This window comes from Coregonus clupeaformis, unplaced genomic scaffold (genome assembly GCF_020615455.1).
Source record: "Coregonus clupeaformis isolate EN_2021a unplaced genomic scaffold, ASM2061545v1 scaf0393, whole genome shotgun sequence".
In the NCBI taxonomy this organism is placed as follows: domain Eukaryota; kingdom Metazoa; phylum Chordata; class Actinopteri; order Salmoniformes; family Salmonidae; genus Coregonus; species Coregonus clupeaformis.
This window is the reverse complement of record NW_025533848.1, coordinates 10,493-18,816: the sequence shown is the minus strand read 5'-3', so window position 1 is coordinate 18,816 and position 8,324 is coordinate 10,493. Positions and strand designations below refer to the sequence as shown.

Here is an 8,324-nt window from a genome sequence, read left to right as displayed (position 1 = left end):
CAAACGCTCAACACCTGTTGAATATGGCCGGTGTCAGTAAACATCGGCAAAAAAGCGTAATTAAATTGTTGCCAGCAGCACAGTTGCAGTCACCAACGCTCTGGATAACATAAAAACATCCTAACCAGCTCTGCTAGGGCGAGTAATGGTCAGAGTGAGCTGTTCTCTCATTTGTGTCTGGAAGTAGCTAGCCAACGTTAGCCAGTTAGCTTGGGTGCTTGACTGCTGTTTTTAGGTCAGAACGCTCGGATCAACCCTACTCCTTGGCCAGAGCGTCCAATGTGCGCTCTGAATGCTCAGAGAGCGAAGCGCTCTGAATTTACGAACGGACAATCTGACAACGCTCTGAGTTTACGAAAGCCCAGAGCGCACTCTGAGCACATTCTGGCTCTCCAGATTAAATGTATGAACACACCCGTAGTATAAAACGTTCAGCCTGAGATGTAATGTGTCTGTCACTGGTCCCTCAACAAACATACTGGCGACTATGGATGACCTGACTAGTGACGAGGAGGCGGGCCTAGGCAGAGTGGGCAACCTATCATCAGAGACCTTAGAGACCATTAACACTGCCCAGTGTTTTAGCCACATGTACCGCAAGTCCCTACGCCTCACCTCCGAACAGATAGAGCGGTTGAACCTGCGTGAGGGGGGCCAACAAGGTTATGTTCAGCGTGACCACTCAGTACCAGGGCACCTCTCGCTGACCACTCAGTACCAGGGCACCTCTCGCTGACCACTCAGTACCAGGGCACCTCTCGCTGACCACTCAGTACCAGGGCACCTCTCGCTGACCACTCAGTACCAGGGCACCAGTCGCTGACCACTCAGTACCAGGGCACCTCTCGCTGACCACTCAGTACCAGGGCACCTCTCGCTGACCACTCAGTACCAGGGCACCTCTCGCTGACCACTCAGTACCAGGGCACCTCTCGCTGACCACTCAGTACCAGGGCACCTCTCGCTGACCACTCAGTACCAGGGCACCAGTCGCTGACCACTCAGTACCAGGGCACCTCTCGCTGACCACTCAGTACCAGGGCACCTCTCGCTGACCACTCAGTACCAGGGCACCTCTCGCTGACCACTCAGTACCAGGGCACCTCTCGCTGACCACTCAGTACCAGGGCACCTCTCGCTGACCACTCAGTACCAGGGCACCAGTCGCTGACCACTCAGTACCAGGGCACCTCTCGCTGACCACTCAGTACCAGGGCACCTCTCGCTGACCACTCAGTACCAGGGCACCTCTCGCTGACCACTCAGTACCAGGGCACCAGTCGCTGACCACTCAGTACCAGGGCACCTCTCGCTGACCACTCAGTACCAGGGCACCTCTCGCTGACCACTCAGTACCAGGGCACCTCTCGCTGACCACTCAGTACCAGGGCACCTCTCGCTGACCACTCAGTACCAGGGCACCTCTCGCTGACCACTCAGTACCAGGGCACCAGTCGCTGACCACTCAGTACCAGGGCACCTCTCGCTGACCACTCAGTACCAGGGCACCTCTCGCTGACCACTCAGTACCAGGGCACCTCTCGCTGACCACTCAGTACCAGGGCACCTCTCGCTGACCACTCAGTACCAGGGCACCTCTCGCTGACCACTCAGTACCAGGGCACCTCTCGCTGACCACTCAGTACCAGGGCACCTCTCGCTGACCACTCAGTACCAGGGCACCTCTCGCTGACCACTCAGTACCAGGGCACCTCTCGCTGACCACTCAGTACCAGGGCACCTCTCGCTGACCACTCAGTACCAGGGCACCTCTCGCTGACCACTCAGTACCAGGGCACCTCTCGCTGACCACTCAGTACCAGGGCACCTCTCGCTGACCACTCAGTACCAGGGCACCTCTCGCTGACCACTCAGTACCAGGGCACCTCTCGCTGACCACTCAGTACCAGGGCACCTCTCGCTGACCACTCAGTACCAGGGCACCTCTCGCTGACCACTCAGTACCAGGGCACCTCTCGCTGACCACTCAGTACCAGGGCACCTCTCGCTGACCACTCAGTACCAGGGCACCTCTCGCTGACCACTCAGTACCAGGGCACCTCTCGCTGACCACTCAGTACCAGGGCACCTCTCGCTGACCACTCAGTACCAGGGCACCTCTCGCTGACCACTCAGTACCAGGGCACCTCTCGCTGACCACTCAGTACCAGGGCACCTCTCGCTGACCACTCAGTACCAGGGCACCTCTCGCTGACCACTCAGTACCAGGGCACCTCTCGCTGACCACTCAGTACCAGGGCACCTCTCGCTGACCACTCAGTACCAGGGCACCTCTCGCTGACCACTCAGTACCAGGGCACCTCTCGCTGACCACTCAGTACCAGGGCACCTCTCGCTGACCACTCAGTACCAGGGCACCTCTCGCTGACCACTCAGTACCAGGGCACCTCTCGCTGACCACTCAGTACCAGGGCACCTCTCGCTGACCACTCAGTACCAGGGCACCTCTCGCTGACCACTCAGTACCAGGGCACCTCTCGCTGACCACTCAGTACCAGGGCACCTCTCGCTGACCACTCCAGTACCAGGGCACCTCTCGCTGACCACTCAGTACCAGGGCACCTCTCGCTGACCACTCAGTACCAGGGCACCTCTCGCTGACCACTCAGTACCAGGGCACCTCTCGCTGACCACTCAGTACCAGGGCACCTCTCGCTGACCACTCAGTACCAGGGCACCTCTCGCTGACCACTCAGTACCAGGGCACCTCTCGCTGACCACTCAGTACCAGGGCACCTCTCGCTGACCACTCAGTACCAGGGCACCTCTCGCTGACCACTCAGTACCAGGGCACCTCTCGCTGACCACTCAGTACCAGGGCACCACTCGCTGACCACTCAGTACCAGGGCACCTCTCGCTGACCACTCAGTACCAGGGCACCTCTCGCTGACCACTCAGTACCAGGGCACCTCTCGCTGACCACTCAGTACCAGGGCACCTCTCGCTGACCACTCAGTACCAGGGCACCTCTCGCTGACCACTCAGTACCAGGGCACCTCTCGCTGACCACTCAGTACCAGGGCACCTCTCGCTGACCACTCAGTACCAGGGCACCTCTCGCTGACCACTCAGTACCAGGGCACCACTCGCTGACCACTCAGTACCAGGGCACCTCTCGCTGACCACTCAGTACCAGGGCACCTCTCGCTGACCACTCAGTACCAGGGCACCTCTCGCTGACCACTCAGTACCAGGGCACCTCTCGCTGACCACTCAGTACCAGGGCACCTCTCGCTGACCACTCAGTACCAGGGCACCAGTCGCTGACCACTCAGTACCAGGGCACCTCTCGCTGACCACTCAGTACCAGGGCACCTCTCGCTGACCACTCAGTACCAGGGCACCTCTCGCTGACCACTCAGTACCAGGGCACCTCTCGCTGACCACTCAGTACCAGGGCACCTCTCGCTGACCACTCAGTACCAGGGCACCAGTCGCTGACCACTCAGTACCAGGGCACCTCTCGCTGACCACTCAGTACCAGGGCACCTCTCGCTGACCACTCAGTACCAGGGCACCTCTCGCTGACCACTCAGTACCAGGGCACCACTCGCTGACCACTCAGTACCAGGGCACCTCTCGCTGACCACTCAGTACCAGGGCACCTCTCGCTGACCACTCAGTACCAGGGCACCTCTCGCTGACCACTCAGTACCAGGGCACCTCTCGCTGACCACTCAGTACCAGGGCACCTCTCGCTGACCACTCAGTACCAGGGCACCAGTCGCTGACCACTCAGTACCAGGGCACCTCTCGCTGACCACTCAGTACCAGGGCACCTCTCGCTGACCACTCAGTACCAGGGCACCTCTCGCTGACCACTCAGTACCAGGGCACCTCTCGCTGACCACTCAGTACCAGGGCACCTCTCGCTGACCACTCAGTACCAGGGCACCTCTCGCTGACCACTCAGTACCAGGGCACCTCTCGCTGACCACTCAGTACCAGGGCACCTCTCGCTGACCACTCAGTACCAGGGCACCTCTCGCTGACCACTCAGTACCAGGGCACCTCTCGCTGACCACTCAGTACCAGGGCACCTCTCGCTGACCACTCAGTACCAGGGCACCTCTCGCTGACCACTCAGTACCAGGGCACCTCTCGCTGACCACTCAGTACCAGGGCACCTCTCGCTGACCACTCAGTACCAGGGCACCTCTCGCTGACCACTCAGTACCAGGGCACCTCTCGCTGACCACTCAGTACCAGGGCACCTCTCGCTGACCACTCAGTACCAGGGCACCTCTCGCTGACCACTCAGTACCAGGGCACCTCTCGCTGACCACTCAGTACCAGGGCACCTCTCGCTGACCACTCAGTACCAGGGCACCTCTCGCTGACCACTCAGTACCAGGGCACCTCTCGCTGACCACTCAGTACCAGGGCACCTCTCGCTGACCACTCAGTACCAGGGCACCTCTCGCTGACCACTCAGTACCAGGGCACCTCTCGCTGACCACTCAGTACCAGGGCACCTCTCGCTGACCACTCAGTACCAGGGCACCTCTCGCTGACCACTCAGTACCAGGGCACCTCTCGCTGACCACTCAGTACCAGGGCACCTCTCGCTGACCACTCAGTACCAGGGCACCTCTCGCTGACCACTCAGTACCAGGGCACCTCTCGCTGACCACTCAGTACCAGGGCACCTCTCGCTGACCACTCAGTACCAGGGCACCTCTCGCTGACCACTCAGTACCAGGGCACCTCTCGCTGACCACTCAGTACCAGGGCACCTCTCGCTGACCACTCAGTACCAGGGCACCTCTCGCTGACCACTCAGTACCAGGGCACCTCTCGCTGACCACTCAGTACCAGGGCACCTCTCGCTGACCACTCAGTACCAGGGCACCTCTCGCTGACCACTCAGTACCAGGGCACCTCTCGCTGACCACTCAGTACCAGGGCACCTCTCGCTGACCACTCAGTACCAGGGCACCTCTCGCTGACCACTCAGTACCAGGGCACCTCTCGCTGACCACTCAGTACCAGGGCACCTCTCGCTGACCACTCAGTACCAGGGCACCTCTCGCTGACCACTCAGTACCAGGGCACCTCTCGCTGACCACTCAGTACCAGGGCACCTCTCGCTGACCACTCAGTACCAGGGCACCAGTCGCTGACCACTCAGTACCAGGGCACCAGTCGCTGACCACTCAGTACCAGGGCACCTCTCGCTGACCACTCAGTACCAGGGCACCTCTCGCTGACCACTCAGTACCAGGGCACCTCTCGCTGACCACTCAGTACCAGGGCACCTCTCGCTGACCACTCAGTACCAGGGCACCTCTCGCTGACCACTCAGTACCAGGGCACCTCTCGCTGACCACTCAGTACCAGGGCACCTCTCGCTGACCACTCAGTACCAGGGCACCTCTCGCTGACCACTCAGTACCAGGGCACCTCTCGCTGACCACTCAGTACCAGGGCACCTCTCGCTGACCACTCAGTACCAGGGCACCTCTCGCTGACCACTCAGTACCAGGGCACCTCTCGCTGACCACTCAGTACCAGGGCACCTCTCGCTGACCACTCAGTACCAGGGCACCTCTCGCTGACCACTCAGTACCAGGGCACCTCTCGCTGACCACTCAGTACCAGGGCACCTCTCGCTGACCACTCAGTACCAGGGCACCTCTCGCTGACCACTCAGTACCAGGGCACCTCTCGCTGACCACTCAGTACCAGGGCACCTCTCGCTGACCACTCAGTACCAGGGCACCTCTCGCTGACCACTCAGTACCAGGGCACCTCTCGCTGACCACTCAGTACCAGGGCACCTCTCGCTGACCACTCAGTACCAGGGCACCTCTCGCTGACCACTCAGTACCAGGGCACCTCTCGCTGACCACTCAGTACCAGGGCACCTCTCGCTGACCACTCAGTACCAGGGCACCTCTCGCTGACCACTCAGTACCAGGGCACCTCTCGCTGACCACTCAGTACCAGGGCACCTCTCGCTGACCACTCAGTACCAGGGCACCTCTCGCTGACCACTCAGTACCAGGGCACCTCTCGCTGACCACTCAGTACCAGGGCACCTCTCGCTGACCACTCAGTACCAGGGCACCTCTCGCTGACCACTCAGTACCAGGGCACCTCTCGCTGACCACTCAGTACCAGGGCACCTCTCGCTGACCACTCAGTACCAGGGCACCTCTCGCTGCGAAGCCGCCATCTACTTGTGGAACTGGGACGACCGCGTCGTCATCTCAGACATCGATGGCACCATCACAAAGTCTGATGCCCTGGGTCATATCCTACCTCAGCTGGGGAAAGACTGGACACACCACGGCATCGCCCGTCTCTACCACAAAATCCACCAGAACGGCTACAAGTTCCTGTACTGTTCGGCACGGGCCATCGGCATGGCTGACATCACCAAGGGCTACCTGCAGTGGGTGAATGACAAAGGCACTGTCCTCCCCAAGGGCCCCGTGCTGCTGGCCCCCAGCAGTGTCTTCTCTGCCCTGCACAGAGAGGTGGTAGAGAAGAAGCCGGAGGTGTTCAAGATCGCCTGCCTCACCGACATCCGAGACCCGTTACATTTTTACATTTACATTTTAGTCATTTAGCAGACGCTCTTATCCAGAGCGACTTACAAACTGTTCAATCCCCAGAGACAGCCTTTGGTAACAGGACCAATGATGCTTATGCTTATAAGGAAGTGGGTGTCCGTGACACCAGGAATCTTCACCTGTGAACCCCAAGAGAGAACTCATCCAGGAGAAGAACAAAGGCAACAAGTCCTCGTACCTGAGGAGCTGGTGGAGCACTTTGTCCCTATGATCTCTGAGGATGGGACGTCGTCCTCCTTCGACTGCCCTGAGTTCAGCCACTTCTCCTACTGGAGAGAGCCCTGTCACCACTGGACCTGTCCTCTCTGGACTAGACACACACACTCTCTGTCTTTCTTTCCTCCTCTTTCTCTCAATTTTTTTCCTTCTCTCTCATCAACCCTTTTCTCTCTCTCTCTCTTTTCGATCCCTTTCTGAATTCAGAAATAGTTTTAATAAGCATTCATGGCCTGGAATATTGTAGATGTGGAAGGTTCTCATTTAATATACTCTATATTATTATACAGTGGGGAAAAAAAGTATTTAGTCAGCCACCAATTGTGCAAGTTCTCCCACTTAAAAAGATGAGAGAGGCCTGTAATTTTCATCATAGGTACACGTCAACTATGACAGACAAATTGAGGAAAAAAATTCCAGAAAATCACATTGTAGGATTTTTTATGAATTTATTTGCAAATTATGGTGGAAAATAAGTATTTGGTCACCTTCAAACAAGCAAGATTTCTGGCTCTCACAGACCTGTAACTTCTTCTTTAAGAGGCTCCTCTGTCCTTCACTCGTTACCTGTATTAATGGCACCTGTTTGAACTTGTTATCAGTATAAAAGACACCTGTCCACAACCTCAAACAGTCACACTCCAAACTCCACTATGGCCAAGACCAAAGAGCTGTCAAAGGACACCAGAAACAAAATTGTAGACCTGCACCAGGCTGGGAAGACTGGATCTGCAATAGGTAAGCAGCTTGGTTTGAAGAAATCAACTGTGGGAGCAATTATTAGGAAATGGAAGACATACAAGACCACTGATAATCTCCCTCGATCTGGGGCTCCACGCAAGATCTCACCCCATGGGGTCAAAATGATCACAAGAACGGTGAGCAAAAATCCCAGAACCACACGGGGGGACCTAGTGAATGACCTGCAGAGAGCTGGGACCAAAGTAACAAAGCCTACCATCAGTAACACACTACGCCGCCAGGGACTCAAATTCTGCAGTGCCAGACGTGTCCCCCTGCTTAAGCCAGTACATGTCCAGGCCCGTCTGAAGTTTGCTAGAGTGCATTTGGATGATCCAGAAGAGGATTGGGAGAATGTCATATGGTCAGATGAAACCAAAATAGAACTCAGCTCGTCGTGTTTGGAGGACAAAGAATGCTAAGTTGCATCCAAAGAACACCATACCTACTGTGAAGCATGGGGGTGGAAACATCATGCTTTGGGGCTGTTTTTCTGCAAAGGGACCAGGACGACTGATCCGTGTAAAGGAAAGAATGAATGGGGCCATGTATCGTGAGATTTTGAGTGAAACCTCCTTCCATCAGCAAGGGCATTGAAGATGAAACGTGGCTGGGTCTTTCAGCATGACAATGATCCCAAACACACCGCCCGGGCAATGAAGGAGTGGCTCGTAAGAAGCATTTCAAGGTCCTGGAGTGGCCTAGCCAGTCTCCAGATCTCAACCCCCATAGAAAATCTTTGGAGGGAGTTGAAAGTCTGTGTTGCC

The 8,324-nt window shown here is 57.3% G+C and overlaps 1 pseudogene; it reads left to right on the top strand.

The window, feature by feature from the left end:
• The first annotated feature begins 487 nt into the window (after window positions 1-487).
• On the top strand, window positions 488-6,883 carry LOC123484645 (annotated as a pseudogene).
• The last annotated feature ends 1,441 nt before the right edge of the window (window positions 6,884-8,324 follow it).